The 24079-nt window shown below is 38.6% G+C and overlaps 1 protein-coding gene across 7 annotated transcripts in view; it reads right to left on the minus strand.

Annotated features, from left to right (window-relative positions):
- The window catches only part of cacng8b (calcium channel, voltage-dependent, gamma subunit 8b), a 51021-nt gene extending 26942 nt beyond the window's left edge, over window positions 1-24079 (minus strand). For 6 of the 7 annotated variants that reach the window (XR_007439566.1, XR_007439565.1, XR_007439562.1 and 3 more), the window contains exon 1: window positions 23831-24079. The gene's annotated coding sequence lies outside the window, so the exon portion shown is untranslated. The remainder of the gene's footprint in view (window positions 1-23830) is intronic. The other variant, XM_022674000.2, reaches the window with a different exon arrangement.

The raw sequence follows: 24079 nt of genomic DNA on the forward strand, positions 1-24079 counted from the left end.
ACTAACATTAGCAGCGAGCTAGCTAACAAACTAATATTAGTGGCGAGTTAGCTAACCTACTAACATTAGCAGCGAGCTAGCTAACAAACTAATATTAGTGGAGAGTTAGCTAACATACTTACATTAGCAGCGAGCTAGCTAACAAACTAATATTAGTGGCAAGTTAGCTAACATACTAACATTAGCAGCGAGCTAGCTAACAAACTAATATTAGTGGCGAGTTAGCTAACATACTTCTGTTAGAAGTGAGTTAGCTAACATACTAACGTTAGCAGCGAGCTAGCTAACATACTAACGTTACCTGACAGTTAGCTACATTACCAGGGAAAGAACTAATAAATTATTTTATATCAAAGAAATTATGACCACATTTTTAGGTCTTAGATTATATTTATTGAGGTCTTAAAAATGTCTTTAAAAGCATTAAATTTGACATTTAAAATGGAGCAAGACCTCCTCTTACACTCCCTCCTCTGACTAACTTTACATAAATTGTTATCTAATACATATTGTTAATAATATGGGTCTCTACTGCCTTTATAAACACTCCAAGCACAAAAACAAATCCTTCTGTGAATCAGCTGAAAGAGTTTGCCTGGCCTGGCTGGATAGCGTTCTGGCTGTCAGACGGCATTAACCGAGCGATTTTCTTTCCCTTTTTTCCACAAAGACGAGCCAGCGCTGCGGGCTGCGGGGGGAACGTGCCGCGGCTGAGCGCTAGCCTGTGCTATGCTAACGCTGCTGCGGGTGTCCTGTGTGTATACGCCGTTACTCGGCAACGCGTCGGCGGAGTGATACAAGTTTAGTGTAAGAAGGCCGTGATGTTATCACATATATCAGCACGGCTAGAACACTTCTCAACCAATCAGATTGTGAGGTCGGAACTAACTGTTGAATAATAAAAATAAAAAAATGCAACACAACTAAGGACAAATACATTTTAGTTACTACACTCTTTTAAAAAATGGTTCTTTACTTCAGGGAGTGGTTGTGAGGTGTTATCTTGTGAGTGAGGTTAAACTATGACCACCATGCTTATGCATTTAATGCTGTATTCCCAGTACAAAGGTGAGAATTACAGGGCATCTCATGATAACGATGAGTGTTGTTTCAGTAACAAGATTTATATTTTTTGCTAAGTATTGATAAAGTGTCACAAGTGAAAACTATATGATACCGATACTGAGGAATGTTCAAACAGAGAAAAGTTCAGAAATTCAGAAAAGCCTTGTTCCTACTCCCTAATTTCATATGGTTTTGCTATAAGCACTATGCAACCTCACTCACAAGATAACAAACCTCAATTTATACAGGTGTGGGTGTCCCCAAGCTGTCCCCCAAATGGAACACTTTATGCTCAACATATTGTGCACAACTTCCTGTTTATAAAGCACTTAAGCAAGTCACTTAGAAATCACAATTAAAGAATATGTTTTGAGGAAAGTGTGTGATGATTTTCCTGCCAGATAAAGCATCAAAACCCAGCATGGTTGGTCACCAGCAAAGTCAGCGTATGTTGAGTGTTGGACGCGCATGTTAATGGAACTCACGCTGCTCCAAGCTGTTTAGTAGTGGGCTGTAAGCTGCCATTGTTATCTCAATTGATAAACTATTGAAGCAGACTACAGACACCCAACATGCCTTGGCCGAATAACTGTATTTGAGACAACGGGGGGGAAACTGTGTAATGTTTTGGCCCAGTCAACCAGTTTAGATTTTGTTCTACTTCCAGTAGATGGAGAGATTGCCAAAGATAAACAGAAAACAGTTGTTGTTCAAGTGTTTCTACTCATTTTGATCAAAATAAGCCTTGAAGATATTCCAAAATTAGATTCTGTCTCTGAAACACCCGTGGGATGTCAGAAGCAGCGAGAACAATGGGAGAACAACATACAGTTACATTATTGGTCACTAGCAAAGAACGCATATGTTGAGTGTTGGGTGCTCACTTACACTACTGACCTATAACTCACTCCATACAGTTACATTATTGACCTGTAACATACTGACCTATACAGTGGTATAAAAAAGTTTGGGCAGCCCTGATAATTTGCATGATTTTCCTTTATAAATCATTGGTTGTTCAGATCAGCAATTTCAGTTAAATATATCATATAGCAGATAAACACAGTGATATTTGAGAAGTGGAATGAAGTTTATAGCATTTACAGAAAGTGTGCAGTAATTCTTTTAAACAAAATTAAGCAGAAGCATAAATTTGGGCACCTTAACAGAAAAAAATTACATCAATATTTAGTAGATCCTCCTTTTGCAGAAAGAACAGCCTCTAAATGCTTCCTATATCTTCCAATGAGAGTCTGGCTTCTGGTTGAAGGTATTTTGGATCATTCTTTTTTACAAATCATCTCCAGTTCAGTCAGGTTTGATTTCAGGTTTCCGAGCATAAACAGCTCGCTTTAAATCACACCACAGATTGTATTTTTAATAATATTTAGGTCTGGGGACTGAGAGGATCATTTCAGAACGTTGTACTTGTTCCTCTGCATGAAAGCTTTAGTAGATTTTGAGCAGTGTTTAGTGTTTAGGGTCATTGTTTTGTTGAAGTATCCAGCCCTAGCGCAACCTCAACAACTTTCTCACTAATTCTTGTATATTGTTCTCAAGAATCTGCTGATATTGACTGGAATCGATTCGACCCTCAACTTTAACAAGATTCCCAGTACCTGCACTGATCACACAGCCCAACAGCATGATGAACCACCACCAGATTTTACTGTAGGGAGCAGTAAACAGTTTGTGTTGGAATGCTGTGATCCGTTTCCATCATGCATAAATAACCATCCTCCAAATAACTCATTTTAGTTTCATCAGCCCTCAGCACAGCATCTTATTCTAAAATGAAGCTGGCTTGTCTAAATGTGCTTTAGCTTTAGCATACCTCAAGCGACTCTGTTTGTGGCGTGTGCTCAGAAAAGATGCAACTGGTGCCTTAACCCTTTCTCATAATTGGATTCACCTGTATCTGTTGGTCAAGGGTCAATAAGCTTACCAAACTAATTTTGTGTTCCAATAATTAGGGATAAATGTATTAAAAAATCAATAAAACAAGGGTGCCCAAATGTATGCACTTGCCTAATTATTGCACACTTTCTGTAAATCCTATACACTTAAATTTACCACTCAACTATTACTGTGTTCTTCTGCTATATAATATATTTAACAGAAATTGCTGAGCTGAACAACCAATGATTTATAAAAAAAAGGAAAATCATGAAAATTATCAGGGGTACCCAAACCTTTTCATACCACTGTATAACACACACTATACACACTACTCACTGTTTTGGCCCAGTCAACCAGTTTAGATTTTGTTCTACTTCCTGTACATGTAGAGATTGGCAAAGATAAACAGAAACAAGTTGTTGTTCAAGTGTTTCTTTTCATTTTGATCAAAATGATGCTTGAGGATATTCCAGAATGGGATTCTGGCTCTGAAACACCGGTGGGATGTCAGGGGCAGTGGAAACAATGGGAGAACAATAACAATAGGAAACAAATTATAACAGAGCACAAAAAACAACATGTCTGACACATAATCAATACACATGCTGTCCGTTAGGCCTCTGAGCCTGGATAAATCAGTCCCTGAAGTAATTTAGGAGCCGAATGTGTGAGGGGCTTTAAGGTGAGGTTTAGAGCAGCTATAGGTGCTGCCGTCGCTGTGCCACTTTATAAAAACATCGTAAACCTGTATAAACATAATTTAAACAATTATGGAAGTGACTTGTCAAAAGGGAAACCTCGAGCCTCGTGCTGACACCTCCACCCCCGCAAACATCCAATTAGTTCTGTGAAATTCAATAAATATTGATGGAGAGATGAAAAAAGGTAACAGTTCCATTCTAATCAATAGCATTTATATAATACTGTCCCTCCTATACATACAGTTATACTACTGACCCGTAACTTACTATAACACTATACAGTCACGCTACTAACCCATAACGCACTTTATACAGCTACACTACTGACCTGTAACTCACTGTAACACTATACAGTTACGCTACTGACCCATAACACACTCATACAGCTATACTACTGACCTGTAACTTACTGTAACACTATCCAGTTACACTACTGACCCATTACACACTTCATACAGCTACACTACTGACCTGTAACTTACTGTAACACTATCCAGTTACACTACTGACCCATAACACACTTCATACAGCTACACTACTGACCTGTAACTTATTGTAACACTATACAGTTACGCTACTAACCCATAACACACTTCATACAGTTACACTACTGAGCCGTAACTTACTGTAACACTATAGTTATGCTACTGACCCATAACACACTTCATACAGTTTCACTACTGACCTGTAACTTATTGTAACACTATACAGTTACACTACTGACCCATAACACACTTTATACAGCTACACTACTGACCTGTAACTTACTATAACACTTTACAGTTACGCTACTAACCCATAACACACTTCATACAGTTTCACTACTGACCTGTAACTTATTGTAACACTATACAGTTACACTACTGACCCATAACACACTTCATACAGCTACACTACTGACCTGTAACTTACTATAACACTTTACAGTTACGCTACTAACCCATAACACACTTCATACAGTTTCACTACTGACCTGTAACTTATTGTAACACTATACAGTTACGCTACTAACCCATAACACACTTCATACAGTTACACTACTGAGCCGTAACTTACTGTAACACTATAGTTATGCTACTGACCCATAACACACTTCATACAGTTTCACTACTGACCTGTAACTTATTGTAACACTATACAGTTACACTACTGACCCATAACACACTTCATACAGCTACACTACTGACCTGTAACTTACTATAACACTTTACAGTTACGCTACTAACCCATAACACACTTCATACAGTTTCACTACTGACCTGTAACTTATTGTAACACTATACAGTTACGCTACTAACCCATAACACACTTCATACAGTTTCACTACTGACCTGTAACTTATTGTAACACTATACAGTTACGTTACTAACCCATAACACACTTCATACAGTTTCAATACTGACCTGTAACTTCTATTCTAATCAATAGCATTTATCTAATACTGTCCCTCCTATACATACAATTATACTACTGACCCATAACACACTTCATTTAGTTACACTACTGACCTGTAACTTACTATAACACTATACAGTTACGCTACTAACCCATAACACACTTCATACAGTTACACTACTGAGCCGTAACTTACTGTAACACTATAGTTACGCTACTAACCCATAACACACTTCATACAGTTTCAATACTGACCTGTAACTTACTGTAACACTATACAGTTACACTACTGACCCATAACACACTTCATACAGTTACACTACTGACCCATAACACACCATGCAGTTAATAGTGACTGTAACAGAACTGTACCTACAAAACAGCGTACGGTTTAAAGTTATACATTAGCTTGAAATCAAAATTGGGGGTTAAGGGGGTTAGTAAACTTTAGGAGCGTGAAATAATGCTCTGCTCTGCGGAGTTGTCTTCATGTGAAAACTGCACCTTTGCGAGCATTTCTGCCTCTTTTGCTGGATAGTGTTGGTTAGCTAGCCGGCTGGACTGTGGTTAGGTTAGCGTAGCTTGCTTTAGCTTAGCATTAGCTTAGCCTAGCCTGGCTGGTGCTTACCGTTCCCGCTATCAGACTGTGGCCAAGGTGACTGATGGATTTTCTTTCCTTCTCTTTTTTCCACAAAAGATGAGCCAGCACTGCAGGTTTTGGGTAAGGATGCCTTGCCTGGGCGCTAGCCTGTGCTAAGCTAATGCTGCTGCTGGTGCTAGTGGAGGCATTGATTAAAAAATGTTATGTGCATATATGCCGAAAAACCTATAAAATATTTTCTATTCTCTATAGGATTCTATATGGGTAGTTGTTGTTCTTGACTCGCAGTTGGCGACTGGTGCAGATGTTTAACCGGCTAGATGTTTGCACCAGCTAACCGACAACTGTGGCAGTGAGGAGGAAGGGGATCTGTGGGCCAGCCCCCACAATGATACGCTTACCGCCCCAATGCCGCACACCTGGGGCTCATTAAGACAAAGAGCTCCAGGTGGGGCATGAAGAGGACCAAATTAGTCCTCACACAGAACAGAGAAAGACTGGACAGAGACAAGCAGTTTAGTAAGGGGTATTTTTTTTGCATCCTTAGTACACTTAGCAATTAGTTATTTTTCTGCTAATTAAACAGAACTCAAAATCTCAAACTGCCCAAGCCATTTTCCATCTGATAAAACATAACTCACGTCTCCTTCCAGACAGAACATTCATTCACAGCCTTCAGCAGGACGGAGGTGTGTGTGACACAGCGAGCAGTGAGCACATATTGATATTATGACGAACCACAAACACCATGTTTATTTCTGTTTATTTTCACACCACAGGAAAAAGTGAAAGAACACTTTCTCAAGGACGTAACGTCGGCAGCCACACTGGTGCTTACACTCACCGGGTACAAACTGTGCTTTTCCTCAGCACTGTACCTACTCTACTCTACTCTACTCTACTCAACTCTACACAACTCCTGGTTCTGGGGTCGAAGAGCGAGCAAGTATTAAAAAAGGACCCAGTACCGGGCACCAAATTAGACATAACAAAAAAAGGGTTCAAACATTTTCCATGCCTTCAAGGCAAATTTTCATGACCATTCTATTTTTAAAAGGTGCATACATGACAATAAAACCAATAAAAATCAACTAAAACTATAACTAAAAGTGATTATAACAGGTCTAAAATGAATCTTACAAAAATGTTGACACAATCCATTGTGTAGGCTTAAAATTACTGAATTAACTTTGAGCTAATGAATTTGTTAGCTCAAAATAGATTTTCTCCATTCATAAACTGAAACACAAAGAGTTGTACACCAAATTTCCATGCCTTATCCACAACTTTCTGGATATTTTTACTTTTCCAAAACTAATCCAGGCCTGGAAATTGTTATTTTCTAATTCCATTACTTTTCCAGATTTTTCATGACCATACGAACCCTTTAAGTAAAGCAGTGTAAGTAATATGCAGCACAAATATTGTTGTCCTCCAGATCAAAACTGAACCCTATCCGGATAGGATATATTTCACACTTCTACTCAGTGATTAAACTCTTGCTTTCAGACTACAATTGAAAAAACAGAAGGACCAGTGAGTTTTTTTTTTTTTTAAGTTTTCTCGGTCCCATGACATCATGTTCAGTAGCTCCTCCATTTCCACTCGCTATTGTGTTTACATGGATCTCTGTGGAAACACGCACCCAAAGTGTAATTACGGTGCGTAGCAGGAGACAAATAGCTATTTTATTAAACACAATGAGACGAAACTCAGAGATGTGCGTCCGGACAGGAATAAAATTACTGGAGGACCATGGAGTTCAGCGAAAAACAGTAGGTAATTCAGTCTGTAATTTTCTCAGAGGACATCTGAGAAAAACACACACATGGTTGTTCCAGAAAGGAATAAAATCACAGAGGACCCCCATAAAAGAGAATATTATCCCAGGACCCCCTGAAAAAAATAATTCCATCCAGATAGGGATAAGGACATTTTCTTCAAAAGCAGCAACTGTGTATAGAACCATGTCCAATCAATAAACCATTGCATTAAATGCTTTAATGGTTTTTACCCTGATTAGAAAGTGTTCTTTAAATTAGGGATGTCCCGATCACATTCTAAGTCCAAGTCATTTGATTTTGAGTATCTGCAATAAATAAAGAAAGAACACATCCAAGTTGTCCCTTAAAGGGTAGTGGAACCCCCTAATTTCCATCCTCACTTCAAATTAGAAAAATGCAATCTATACCCATCTAACCCATGTATATTCATACCCATACCATCCATACCGTTACCATCCATACCTATACCCATCCATAACCATACCATCCATACTCATTCCCATACATACCCTTATGTAGGGCTGGGTGTTGGAATCTGATACCAAAAAGGTACCGACCAAAATATCTCAGTAATACTGAGTACCGAAAGGTCAAAAAAAAAAATTGGTGCCTATTTTTGATACTTTGCAAGAAACGCACATAAACGCACCAAACACGGAAAGTGCGCACACACAGCGATTAGATAAGATTAATCTTAAGTTTGGTAGCAAATTCACTTTTTATTTATAAAAAAATATTTTATTATGATACCCTGCCCTACCCGTATGCCATCTGTAACTGACAGCATGTAGAAGTGTGTGAGATGGGCGGCTGGTGGTTAAAATTGAAGTGATGGCAGCAGGTGGGCAAAGCCGTAAAATCATTCACAGTAATTCCACTTTTACTCTGAACGTCTAGATGAATTTTAGGGGGAGTCATTGTCCTCTGTGCCCTTTATAACAGGCAGAGGCAGAGGGCCAGTGTGTGTATGTGCATGTGTGTGTGTGTGTTTTGGAAAGATGACTGCTGTAATGAAGTATTGGAGCACAACACCTGCGCTCCGCTGCACTGTTTACCATACACTCACCTTCAGCTCATCCCTCTCTCCTGTCCTCTCCACACACACACACACACACACACCACTGCACCTGCTGTGCATGCTTCACCTGTCTACTACATACAAAAAACTTTCCCTGTATTTGTTAAGTAAACTTCCATTGACAAAAAAGGAGCCAATTCTTTTAAGTAAGCATGCTAACATGGGGATTCCGGTTATGGCGGCTAGCTGAGAGGACGTGTGTTTATCGGCTCTGCTACCTCGTCAATTAAATCCTTTCTAAAACCTTTTTGGGGGACTGTTATTTAATCCAGATTCATCACGAGACGAGAGATAATGCCAAATTTACAAAAGGAAACAAGCCAAAGCCGCAAACAAACTCTACAATCCAAGTTGCTGGACTTCGCAACGCCGAGCAACACGTCTAGTGCTGGAACTACTAGAATAGCCATGGAGGCCGAGGGTACGGCTAACGCTAGTGTTAGCCAGGAACCCGAAGGCACAACAGGGGGCACAATCAACCCGGCGGCTACTGAAAGCTCGCACGAGATAGCCGATACCATACTGGCAGCTATAGACACAATGAAGTCGGAGTTTTCCACCAGATTCGACGGCATATTATTGGCTATTAAAAACCAAGGAACTATGAGGAAACTTTGCTAACATGTCAAAAGCACTTATCTACAGTCTTATCTATGTTATCTTGTTTCAGAGACTGCAAAGCTGCACATTTGTGGTAGGTGTATTTCTTTTATTTTCAATTGGAGTGCACAAAGTCCCTAAAGGAAAAAAAAAGAAATCTGAAAAAAAAAATCTGAATTAAATCAGACTCAACAGTTATAGAGAAAGTACAATTACAAGCTAATTGAATGCAGTGCAGTTAGCATCAAACCAGCAGTGTAAAATAGTGAACATATAAGTAAGAGCAAACGTGATTTGCTGAAACTAATGATGAAAAAAAAAGGAAGCATGCCTGAATTGTAGAATTCCGATTGAATTTTATTTCCGATATTAGGGTCACAATTCGATAAGATTCTCGATTTTCTTTTTTGTTTTTTGGGGTTTTTTTTTACAGCAGAGAGGCCTATGCCAGTTTTAGATTAGTCTTTGTTCAGTCATTGGTTTGATTCATCAAATGTACAATATCTTATTTTAAAAGGTGGGCTTGATATAAGTGATTGAAAGTGATACAAGTGATCTGTAATACACCACATTAGGCACTAATGGTCAAATTTAAATAATTTAATTAAGCTCTATATGTAATGCCATCTAGTGGCTTTTTTTGGTAGCTAGGGTTAGTGTGCACTATTAAAACAGCAATGTGCAACATAACAAAATAAATAATAAAAAAATACAGGAACAGTCATGTACAAAATAATAGAACAATTAGAGCCTTAACAAACGGAACTCTATCCTACTGTAACAGTTTAACATGAAAAATAATGACAAGTTTTTTTGACCTCTTTTTGACTTCAAGGCTCGAGACCATGACATAATTTCAATCGATTTCAATAAAATATGGAAATCGTGACACCCCTACTGAATGGCATGGAGATACTAAACAAATAATATGCATGACTGAAGTAAAAGGCAGAGGTAAATAGAAACCAATAAATGAATTCTATTTTTGGTTTACTATTTATTACTGTGTGCTGTATAATAAACCTTATTACGGCTTTAGTGCTCTACAATGTGCAATATCTCAATTCGCCATTAACACAGTAAACACGCAGGCTACAGGCTGATAATACTCGCCTCTGAAGAGTGAAAGAGCTAGAGCTTAGCGCAGTTAGCGGCTAATGCTAATACTGCTCCAGTCTCTGTGCTGGAGAACTAACTTCAGCAGAGTGGCTTTACTGCTTCTTACAACCTGACGGGTAAAATTCATATATAGGGTGACACTGACAATTTTCAGGAAAAAAAGAAAAACCATATGTCTTTTTTTCTAGTTATTATGATGATGAGAGTGTGAATGAGCTGTGTGTAAGTATGTAAATGCTGCAGTAGAGAGTGCTGTAACCCTGTCTCGTTCTACCACTGCTTTACTACGGACAAAGATTTTTTAAATTAACATTTTTAAAATACATTTACAGGTATCATTTCAGGTTATTCATTGCACTCCTTGAGCTCAAATAAAAATAAGTTCAGTGTAATTTTGTATTGAGAGAAATGTATTATGGTGTGCATTGTATTATGAATTAGCTGCCAGGACCCAGCTTTAAAGGTCACACCTGCGCAAATAGGATTACGGAGGTTGAATTATGGAGTTTAGCATGTTTATCTGTGAGACTGACATACGGATCTGCAGTTTTACCACCTGTTCCTGCCCTCTGCTTCGCTGGCAAACTCACTGGCTTCATATCCGTTTTCATTACATAACCCTAAACTGGCCTGGTTACCATGCGTGCCACTGTAATTCACTACCAGCCTGACTGTGACCGCAGTAATACGCTGATTAGTCGTCAGCGCTGTAGAATTAGGCCACATATATAGAAGCAATATGACTGTTTTCTCTGAGTGTAACCACTCTCTTGGAGAGTTAACTGGTCTAAAGGCCAGTTCCTATTCAACCTTAATGAGTGACCCCCCCCCCCCGCCCCCCCGCCCTATTTAAGACCAACTTAATTTGTCCTTAGTTTTTTGGATGAAACAGGTTCTCTAAAGATTTTTAAGTAATGTGTACTGACAAATAGGAAACTAAATTGTTCACTTATTTCATATATATATTTTCTATATATAAATATTATTTTGCATAATAATTCTACTATGAATATTAAGCAAACTACAGATTTGAAATACTAAGACAGAAAATGTTATAGAATGCACAGTATAGAATTTAACCAACACAGAGCTACTGCAGCTCAGAAAATGATGCTTGTTCTTACAGCCTACAACACAAAGGCCAAACAGTCAGTCATGCCATATTACCTACAAGTTTGCCTAAGGTTGTTTAGGGGGAATCTCTACACACTGATGGTCAGAAGTGTCAGAAACTGGGAGACACAGTGAGTATGCAAATAGATGGTGCCAGAAACCAATAGAACAAAAGCTGCCAATGGCAAGAGATTAATACCAAGTGAAGACACAATCAGTATCAGCAATATTCAGTATCAGAATGTACATCTGCTGCACATCCACCCTCACACCCTACCTCATATAATTCAAGCAAAGCTTAAATCAGGCTGTTCCTTCAGGCTGAAGTGCCGGGCCTGGAGGACTGTGGTAAAAGATCCCACGCTGACAGATTTACAGAAGTCAGTATCTGAGATAGTGGAGAAAATGTGCTCCCATCAGCACTTTCCTTAACACTGCACAGAGCTGCCATTTTACTGCAGGGTGGCAAGAAGGACATCAGTGCTTACCCATCACATCGCCGTCCCAGAGTCTGAACTGTGAGAACCTAAAGGAGACAAAACTTCATAAAGAGTTCGGTTCTTCAGATACAGCAGCTGCAGCCTAAACGTAGCTAGCTAAATTTCTATTCGTAGCTAAATCTATTCCACCTTAAATGGTGCAAAACTTAGGGCACAAATTATGGGGGGGATTGAGGGTGTCTGTCCTGTCACTGACTGTCTCTAGTTCACTCACTCACTAAAGACTCCATTTCCCAGGATACAGCTGCGTCTAACTTCCCAGACATTCCTGAGCATGTGACGCTTCGTTGTTCTAGCTCCCCGGCCTTCTAATTTGCTCACGTGTCTCCCTTAGTATAAGAGCCCCTTGTTTCAGTCCCTTGTTGCCCGGTATTAAATCTATTTTATAGCTCTTCTACCTCGCGTTTTTTGGTGCTGTTTGTTTGTTATCGACCACATTTTTTTTGTATTTTCGACATCTTTTTTTGCCTTAGCCTTCTAGTTGCTGACCTTTCTTGTATTTTTGACTACCCTTTTTGCATTGCCCTACTGCTTATACTTCGAATTTCCCGTGTATGACCTCTTTACCTGCTCATTCTGGTATGTTGTTTGTTTATGCTGCCCTCAGGTTACTGATCCTGCCTGTCCCTGACTATTCTTACAAGTTTAACCCTCTATTTAATGAATTGTGTATTTGGTATAAAAAACACTGAATTTAAAGTGTACTGTAGATAGTAAAATATTTATTTAAACTATGATTGGACAGTTTTTATGGTTTTAACTTGGGAATAGATTAGATTTCAACGTTAATTGAACACCTACATGGCCTTATTTAAAAGACTTCTTAAAAAAGCTCATTCTTCACATTGTGAGGATGTCATTTAGGGGACCAAGTAAGGCGTTTTTCTCACTTTGCTCACTTGTGTACTTGCTAATAGAGCACTATTCTTATTTTTTAATCTTGAAGAGTTGTCCCACTTTTTGGAGAAAGGATTGAAAACACTTCCCCTTTTAAAACCCTTCCAATTGGTTTGACAAGGTTGGCTGACACTAGAAAATAAGAGATAGAGGTACAAATGAGAAATGTGGATGTTTGTCTTCATCTGTGGAACAAACAAACGTGGTTTGGCCTACTTTTGACTATAAATGCAAAAATCAGCTTAAAGCAAATTAATAAAGATTTTGCTTTGCTGGGATTGGTGCAGTGTGTTTACACTTGCCTAGCTGGAGAATCAAACCCCATTCTGCCACAGGGAAGGTTGTGTTGTTATGCAATACCCTACACCAAACCTCAGGACAAAAAAAAAAAACATTTTTTACGCAAATACACAAGCTCACATTATGAGCTACGCAAATCCACAAACAACATTGCATTCAAATGCACCACAGCATACATTATTTTAAAATGCAATGCTATAGGTGTCATTAGGTACAACCTAACCTGCACAGGCTGTCCAGTACTCTCTAGGGGTGTGCCATATCATATCATACGCAATACTATCGCTAATATTTTTTAATACTCTGAAAGATATTATACCCTGAAATATGTGCAATATCACCCAACCCTAATTACACATCAGGGTACCCCACATCAGGGTACTTCTTCTGCTAACACTGTTCTCATTTCCCATTAAATATCTACTAGAGACATATATCTGTCCAGTATCATTTATTTTACTTTAATCCTGGATATATGGAGATATTTGGAGTGCATTATTAATATCATGACATTCTGGATAATTGATTTCTGTTACAAATCTGATAAAAATTCTTGTATATGTTTAATATCTCAGTTAGGGGTGTACCATACCATATCATATACAATAATAAAATGTAATTTTCATTTTGTTGCAGTACTGTATTCTTAAAATATCTTCTTAATAAATATTTTTCAACTTCAAGCCAGAGGTCATGACATTACATTAGATTCTACTCTTCTACTTTTTTATGTCAGGCATCCTCACACTCTTCGGATTGGTTCCTGGCACCACTATTTGCATATATGGTGTGACTTCCCACATGGGGTCACCAGTGGTTTGATGTTGTTCTCCCCAGGCTACCCTCTCTTTTATAGTAATGTTTTAATATACATAAGCAAGAAATAATCTCAAAATAATAACACAAATCTCAAATAGTAAAACCATAAAAATATGCAATACCTATTTTTTTTTTTTTTTACTAAAATTTAGGGCATTTAAGGGCGTTTGTTTGTTTTATTTTTTAAACTAGCACTATCCGATTCAGTTACGATGGACTCTGGTTAGTTTGTACTCTTGGTGCAGGTTGATTAAGCAGTAATCAGTAATTTCACTCTGGTTCGAACCAAAACAACCAAACAAACAATGCAGCTGTCTCGATCTGACCCAGCTATTAAATATACTCATTTTATTTGAGATAAATAGCTATTTAGGTGCAACAATAATCTGATATATTATTCAGGCAATCATAGCTATGAACAAATTGCTTGAATTACAGAATTTTCTTGCTACTGTATATTTACTTTCTTGCCTTTGTGACAGGCAGCTCTGACCAATTAGAGGAGAGAAGGTGCTCACGTTTTTTTTTTTTTTGGTGCGCATTTTGGTCTGTTTAGGTTTGTGCCTGTGTGAAACCAAACCAAACTGAGGGAGAAACGCAAATAAAGATCCAAATAAACAACTCATCAACTGATTCAAACCAGAGAAAGAAACTACAGGTGTAAAAAAATTCCCTAAAACTAGACTATTACTAACAATAACTTAATGACTAAAAATCACATTTCAAAATGAACAGTGCTTTGTATTAGAGAAACAGCGGAGAATTGTTTTTTTTTTATTTATCTGATACAGCGAGCGACTGATGTACCTCAAGAAGGACGTCTGATTCCACTACGGTGGCTCTGTCTATCCAAGCGATGATGTTCTGCCTGGAATTCAAGGCTAACATTTGTATGGGTGAGTGGATATTCACAGTGAATGAGCCTGAAAGCGTGCGCACACACACACACACACACACAAACACACACACACATTCTTAGTTCCTCATTTAAGGCAGAGAGCCCTCATTCTGGGAGAAGCTCAGTCCCTGTAGACTCCTCAGTGTGTGGAAGAGTTAATTATTACAGTTCGTAGGCTAACTCTAGAGAGACTGTGTGTGTGTGTGTGTGTGTGAGTGTGTGAGTGTGTGTGTGTGTGTGAGTGTGTGTGTGTGTGTGTGTGTGTGTGGAACTCTTTCTTCTCTACTAAGTGAAATAATCCAGAAATGTTTGATTTGCATCCACAGAATACCGTGTAACCGGACCCACCCATCCCGCAGCGCTGGCTGTTCAATAGCCTGTGCCAATGAGTGTGGTTGTGTTTCTGGGAAACTGATGCTAAAACGCTAAAAGCATCGATCCTCAACCCACACACTGCCCACCAGAGCTGCACAATAACAGCCACAATGACCATCACGATTATTCACAGCAATTATTCAGCCAGTTTAGGAGCAAAGGAGCTTTGTAGCACGTTAGCATGTTAGCATTTCCACACTGTGAGCCTTTAAAGCAACTGAATTCATGTTTAAATCCAATAAAAACAAAAATTACACCGTCATATCAAAAGACATAGCACAGCTGTCTCTGGTAAAAAAAGAACATTAAATAAACATTCAAATTTTTGTTGCATTATATCTATTAAAGAAAACAATAGTTGTCTGACTGCATTGTGCCAAGTGTAAAGTTTGGTGGAGGGGGGATAATGATAACGGTATGAGGTTGTTTTTTTAGGTTCAGGGCTAAAGCCCTTGGTTCCAGTAGAAGGACCAATGCCAATTTTGGACAGCTACTTTTGTGGGAATAGTTTGAAGACTATTTTAGACTACTGTTCCAACATGACTACGCACCAGTTCACAAAAAAAAGACGAAAAAAAAAGACATGGATGAACGAGTTTGATGTGGAAGAACATGACTGGAGTGCACAGAGTCACAAAAGTAGAAGTCCTGAATGAATCCTTTCATCTAGTCATTGTATTAGTTGTCAGGTGCATCTAAAAAAATTGCATAACATTGAAAAGTTACTTTATTTCAGTAATACAGTTAAAAATGTAAAACTTATATATTATATAGATGTATTACACACAGAGAAATCTATTTTAGGCCTTTATTTATTTTATTGTTGATGATTAAGACTTAAAGCCAATCAAAACCACCCAATAGTCAGTATCTCAAAAAAATATATATAATATTATTACTTATGACAGTGTGGGCAGTGTGTCAAGTCCTGCTGGAAAATAAAATCTGCATCTCTAGAAAATTTCTCAGCAGAGGAAAGCATGAAGTGCTGTTAGATTTTGTGGGAAAACAAAACTGCACTGACTTTAGACTTGATAATAAAACACAGTGGATCAACACCAGCAGATGACATGTTTCTCCAAACCATCACTGATTGGTGGAAACTTCACACTAGACCCCACGCAGTTTGGACTGTGTGTCTCTCCACTCTTCCTCCAGACTCTGCTCCCTTGATTTATAAATGAAATGTAAAATTTACTGATGATCAGTGATGGTTTGGAGAGACATGTCATCTGCTGGTGTTGATCCACTGTGTTTTATTATCAAGTCTAAAGTCAGTGCAGTTTTGTTTTCCCACAAAATCTTACAGAACTTTATGCTTCCCTCTGCTACTGACAACTTCCAGCAAGAATTGGCACACTGCCCACACTGCCAAAAGTACCAATTGGTCTTATATAATATTCCAAATTGCTGAGATATTGACTTTTGGATTTTCATTGGTTGTAAGCCATATTCGTTCACAATTAAAGAAATAAACGCATTATATAGATCACTCTTTGTCTAATACATCTATATATGAGTTTCACATTTTGAACTGAATTCCTGAAATAAAGTACATTTTCAATAATATTTGAGATATTTGGATCGGAATTTTTGAGATGCACCTGTACATACGGACAATGTCAAAATAAAAGTCATCAATACAAACAGACCAAGCATAAATAAAATGCACTAATGCACAGATTTTACACACATTGGCCATTGACCATCATGACCAACATCATCAACCATCTTTAGCAAACTCCTTATACAATAAAACCAGCTTGATTAATAAAAAAGTCTATTGAACTCAAACAAACCTACACTGTGCTGGTCAGGAACTGGTTAACCAGCTGGATGACCAGATTTTCAACCACCCTGAGCTTCAAATACCTGCTTAGACCAACAAGAGGTGTATGGTTTACTTTGTGAACAATGTTAAATTCTATTTATATCTTTATCTGTTATATTAAAACAGCATGTCCCATTGTGATCATTGTTTTTCTGACTGTCCACTTCATGTGATTCGCTACACCAGAGTCATTAAAATCCAATATCTCATGTTAGCCACTTAGCTAATTCCTGCTAAGTGAATCAATGTAGGAATCGATTATGCTTTAAACAATTATGCTTTAATAAGCCAAATGTTGATCCTGATTAAAATATGATTAATTGCGTTGCCCTCCTGGCAACTACATGCAAATCACTAAAGCCACGTTGTCCCTGAGAGGGAACTAGAGATCTGATCTGAGTACCAGGATACATATCAAGCAAAAAGCCTTATTATGGAAAAAGGGTCTTAACTGTTAAATAAAATCAATGTAATTTGCTTTCATTTAATTTTTGAAGCATTTGTATTGGTCCATTTATTATGAGACACATAATACAAAAAGATGACAAAATCCTGCACCCAGTACATTCCTTTCCTATACCATACTCACCCACTCACTCACCTTAAAGGGGACATATTACACCTTATTTTTAACACAATAAATATATAATGTGTTTATACACAAAATAGGCTTAAGTGCTTTGCACAAAATCACTCTCACTAGCTCTATTCTGGCCAGTTTCAGTCCCTTTCAGAATGAGACGTTTAAGGACTCTGTCATTTTTATGCAAATTAGCTGTTGATGGCCACACCCCAAGTTTACGCTCAGTGTTTACCACACATTAGTGGTAGCTTGTGCTTAAAGGCAAAACACGAACAAGTTAGTTCATGCTTAACTGCGAAGCACAAAACTCTACATCATCTGCTGACTTGGCCCGGACAGTAGGTACAGATTCCTCCCTCAGACAAAGTCTGCTGGCTAATCCTGCTGTGTACTGTCTGAGATTCTCAATTAAAATTACTGAATTGGCATTTCTTCATATACTGGATCTTATTGGTGGCACTCTGGTGGTGGTTAATGGCTGAGGGGTGGTGCCAGAGTGGGTCTATGCAGGCTCCTGACGTTAAATTGCTTATAGAAGCATATGATTCCTGACATATGATTAACTTCTTTCAACTGAATTACAGAAAACAGATGGTTGGAAGTTTTTTTGTGTCTGGAGTGTTTAAAGGGGCAGTCAAAACCCAAGTGGAAAAATACAAAAGCTCAAGCAAAAAGTGAGTTTTGTATATATATATATATATATATATATATATATATATATATATATATATATATATATATATATATATATATATATATATGTTTCTTTCAAATACACCTGACAGCTAATAACATCAAGAAATAAATGGCAGTAGTTTTAAGGATGCAAAGGACCTTTGAACTGTTCTGAATCGAAATATTACTTTGGTCCCCAACAATTCTTTCTATACAGTTAGCTTAGCATAGTTTAGTTACCCTGTTAAAAAGTTAGCAAACCATCCTGTGGTGTATTACAGTCTATCAGAATAAACTGTGGATCATATGAATATTATAAAGTATTATAAAGCATCCCATTTCCTGCCCAGTGTGTCAGAATTAGAGTTTGGATCATATGAACATTATAAAGCATTATAGAGCTCCCCCTACACTTCCTGTAGTGTATTAAGGTCTGTCCAAATGAGATGGTGGATCATCTGAACCTTATAGAGCAATATAGAGTGCACACTGTGCTTCCTGTAGTGTAGTATGGCCTGTGATAATGAAAGTTAGAACCATATGAACATTATTAAGCATTATGAGAGCACTCCATATGCTTCCTGTAATGTATTACAGTCTGTCAGAATTAGAGTTCGAATCATATGAACATTATAGAGCATTATAGAGTACTCATTATGCTTCCTGTAGTTTATTACAGTCTGTCCGAATGAGATGGTGGATCATATAAACATTATAGAGTATTATAGCACACCCCTATACACGTTCTGTAGTGTATTACAGTCTGTCAGAATTAGAGTTCGGATCATATGATCATTATAGAGCATTATAGAGCACTCCATATGCTTCCTGTTGTGTTACAGTCTGTCAGAGTTAGAGTTCAGATCATATAAAGATTATAATGCATTATAGAGCACCCCCTACACTTCCTGTAGTGTATTACAGTCTGTCCAAATGAGATGGTGGATCATCTGAACCTTATAGAGCATTATAAAGTGCACACTATGCTGTTGTATTACAGCCTGTGGTGATGAAAGTTAGTACCATATGAACATTATTAAGTATTATAGAGAGCACTCCATATGCTTCCTGTAGTATATTACAGTCTGTCCGAATGAGATGGTGGATCATATGAACATTATAAAGCTTTATAGAGCCCTCCCTATGCTTCCTGTAGTTTATTACACTCTGTCAGAATTGAAGTTTGGATCATATAAACATTACAGAACATTACAGAGTGCTCTCTTCACTTCCTGTAGTGTATTACTGTCTGTCAGAATGAGTGTGTAGATCATATAAACATTATAGAGCATTATAAAGCATCCTTATACATTCCCTGTAGTGTATTACAGTCTGTCAGAATTAGAGCTTGGATCTTATGAAGATTATACTGCATTATAGAGCACCCCCTACACTTCCCGTAGATCATCACAGTCTGTCAGAATTAGAGCTTGGATTACATTAACATTATAGGGAATTGTAGAGCTCCCCCTACTCTTCCTGTAGTGTATTACAGTCTGTCGGAATTAGAGTTTGGATCATATGAACATTATAGAGAATTATAGGGCTCCCCCTATACTTCCTCTAGTGTATTACAGTCTGTCAGAATTAGAGTTTGGATCATAAATACATTACAGTGCCTTTTAAAATTGCTTCTACAGTTCCTACAGTATTTTACAGTTTGTCAGAATGATCTAGGACTGTAACCGTACATTACCTGTGGTTGGCTGTGCAGAAAAGGGGCTTTCATCGTCTGCAAGTTCATTTATTTGCCAAATCGGCCTGAATAAAAAGGGCTGATCTCAGGCAGAGGTCTCATCCCCAGCTTTATTACAGAACTCCAGCTGATTAGAGCGGATTATTCGTTTCTCTTCTTCGTGATAAACTCTGAGCACAGTCTCAGATCGTGGGAAAAAGAACAACCACTGGACATTACTTGTACATCATTTTCACCAGGTTTTTGGTTTTACCTGCTTATCTGGCATTTTTTTTTACGAAATCAAGGGTTTTAAGACTTTGCACTAGATGGATTTAGCCACCAAGCATACTCAATATGGACAAAAGTATTGGGATAACTGCTCACTTATTGTTTCTTCTAAAATCAGGATTATGATATTGGATGATCACCACTCAGCACCCCATCCCCAACTCCCCAACTTATCCCAAAAGTTCTGGATGGAGCACCATCATTCCTGAGAAGCTCAATTCTCCTTCAAACAGAAATACTCCTTTCACAATTACAACATGAGATTCATATCCAAACAAAACCATTTAGTGCAACCGAAATATCACTAAATAAGTCAAAATCAAATCGAACCAAATCAGAAATCGAATCAAGTCAAATGAGAAAATCAGATGTGAAACCCAGCCCTACCAATCACCTCGCAACACTATAGCAACCACCTAGCAGTCCAACAGAAACCACCTAGAATACCCAAACTACCAACTACCAACCACATACATAGCAGTGACCAGAAACACCATGGCAACCACTTTGCACAAATCATAATCTAACCATATAACGACAAATTAGCAACTCTTCAGCAACTACCTGTAAAATAATACAGGAAAAGATGACAAAGTCATGCACTTGGGGGCGAGAACCAGATAAGCTAAGCAACCATTCTACATTTCATTCTAGACTTTATTTACCTTTAATGGGTAGTTTGTTTATGCATTAATCATTTAGGTAAAATTTGGGTCCAACATATTGCAGTATTTTACTCTTTTTTACAGTGTGTAGTGATGTATTAGCTAGTTTTAGTAATGTTAACACAGCAATGCTACTGCTAAAAAGTTAAATTCACTTATAATTTATATTAAAACAGGGATTAAATATGGGTTTCTCTCTCTCTCTCTCTCTCTCTCTCTCTGTCAGACCCACATGCTTAAACTCTCATACACACACAAACAATCTAATCTGAGTTCAAAGTTAAAAATACACAATTAAACAATTGTGGTTATATAAAAAAAAATAATAGACAGCCCTAGTATTGTAATTACTACATTATTTTTTATTAATTATTGTTAGTAGTAGTAGAAACAAGGCCTTATAGCAGTGTTACTATTACAGTGTATAAAGTGTATAAGAAATGTTCAGAGCTGTGCTGCACACGCTCACATCCGGTAAATACAGAGAGCCCTTCAGCCAGAGGTCAACAACCGCTTCACCACACTGCACGAGACCAGAACCAGACCCTGTACACCCCTGGATCTGTGTGTGTGTGTGTGTGTGTGTGTGTATCTGTATCTGTATGTGTGTGTTTGTGTATCTGTGTATCTTAGTCTGTAACTGAGTGTTTATGTGTGTGTGTGTGTTTTGTTTCCTTTTGTGTATATATGTGCATATGTGTGTATGTTTGATGTGTTTTTGTGTGTGTGTATCTCTTTGTGTATATGTTTGATGTGTTTTTGTGTATCAGTGTGTGTGTGTATCTCTATTTGCGTATATGTGTGTATGTGTTTTTGTGTATCTGTGTGTGTGTGTGTGTGTGTGTGTGTTTATATGTGTATGTGTGTTTCGTTCCCCCCAACCCAAGCTGACATGTTCCTGCTCATGGGTCACGTGAGGCTTTGTGTGTATGTGTGTGTATGTGTGTGTGTGCGCGCGCGTGCGTCTCTCGCTCTCCCTTTGCATGCGCGTGCCCATGTGCAATGCAGGGAGCAGCAGCAGCAGCATCATCCGTACACCGCGAGCCGCAGTGCATTCATTAGCAGCGCGGGGGGAGCTGCGCGCGCGCGACACAGAGAGACGGAGAGAGATAGAGGGAAACGGAGGACGGAGCGCGCGCTGCACCCAGCACCGCACGTGCGCTTCAGATAGAGATGAAAGAGAGGGAGCGGTGGAGGAGTGTTGGCGCTCGCTACAACGCGCGCGGCGCGCTTTAATCGTAAAGTTAGCGTCTCGCTCGAACGGAACTGTCCGTTCCACCTTAATAAACGGTGCAGCTGTTTCCTTCAAAATGCGCGTCACACTGCAAACCTAATCCTGATACAGATAAATGTAAAATCCACTTAATTATTAATCAACACCATAGCAACCACCTCGCAGCATCACTGCAGAAACCAAGGTGCAGCAATACCGCAGAAACACCACAGCAACCACCTCACAGCATCACTGTAGAAACCAAGGTGCCGCAATATCGCAGAAACACCACAGCAACCACCTCACAGCATCACTGCAGAAACCACCTCGCCGCAATATTGCCGCAACACCACAGCAACCACCTTGCAACCACTTTGCAAAACCATGGCATCCTAATTGCATACTAGGTTGCATACTAGAAATACATTATATACTAATACTTTTAATAGTGCAGGTTTTGTAAGTTAGTACACTAAATATTATTGTACTAAAGCATTGCTACTATGCCAACATACAACACTGCAGGTTCTCCAGTTTTACATGTGGGTTAATAGTGTTCACTATAACCACTTTAAAAAAAATGACTAGTTGTATCAGTAGAGTATGTATCCCAGATATTTGAGTATACTCAGTCAACTTTTATACTTATATCCATACTACATACTCAAAATATATTTAATACTATCCATTCAAGAATTTTTTGGAATGATGCAATAAATGATGTCAGACAAAAAAATAAAATAATATGATTAACCAAACAATCTAGCTGCCACTTAACAACACAACAGTGACCACTCAGCAACCCCATAGCAAATACCTGATACCACAGCAACCATTTATCATCACCATAGCAACCACCTAGCAACCCCCAGGATAAAACAAACAACCATTCAAAATACTATAGTTACCAACCCTATTAAAAACCTTAGCAGCCACCTATGCACCAAGCAACCAAATAGCAACAAGATCGCAACCAATAGCAACCATCTAACCACCACTTTCCATCCATCACCATAGCAACCACTTAGAAATCACATAGCAAGGATACCAAAGAGAACAAGAACCAACTAGCCATTTGAAATACCACAGCAACCACCCCTGCCAAAAGCCCTAGCAGCCACCTACATACCAAATCCAGAGCAGCCACTCAGCAAATGAGTAGGAACACAATAGAAACCATCTAACAACCGCACAGAAATCACTTGTGATACCATAACAACCACTTAGCCAAGGTTGCTGTAAAAACCACAGCAACCACTAAGCAAAAAAACAATGTTTTATCATAGTAACCACATAAAAGCTACCTGAAAGTAGAAAACGCTTAAGCTGTGCATACGAATATTAAAATAATAATAATAATTGTTTTATTAGTATTATTAGTATTATTACTATTGTTATTTATTCTTTTTATAATCATTTTTGTTTTTATTATTACATTGGAGCCGTCAGAATGAATCTGCTGCAGCATTTAAGGTAGAACGGACAGCTCGAGCGATTTGCCAACTTCAGCCTCCCGTTTCACGCCACGAAAGCCTCCCAAACGAGGGGTCTGACACTGACACATGCACGCGCCTACGCTGATGCTGCATTGCATTGCACATGTGCACGCGCATGCTAATATGCTAATATGGTGTGTGTATGTGTTTGTGTATGTGTGTGGGGGTGTTATATAGAGAAGGCCAAAAAGCATGCATGCAAAAAAAAAACACAAGCGCACGAGCTTTAATCGTAATTCAAACAGAAATAGGCTTACCTTACCTCACCGCCGACCGTCGAGCACGAGCCCCAGAGAGCGAGAGATAGAGAGAGAAAGAGAGAGAGAGAGAGAGAGAGAGAGAGAGAGAGAGAGAGAGAGAGAGAGGTAGTCAAGTGTGCAGTAAGAACTGAGCGTACATGCACGCGCACCCATAGACGGAGAGACAGACAGACACGGCCACACACACACACGCGCGCGCGCAAGGTTGCTGGCTCAAATGCACGCTCCCTCGCGCACACGCTCCCA

The sequence above is a fragment of the Astyanax mexicanus genome, chromosome 6 (assembly GCF_023375975.1).
Source record: "Astyanax mexicanus isolate ESR-SI-001 chromosome 6, AstMex3_surface, whole genome shotgun sequence".
Lineage (NCBI taxonomy): Eukaryota > Metazoa > Chordata > Actinopteri > Characiformes > Acestrorhamphidae > Astyanax > Astyanax mexicanus.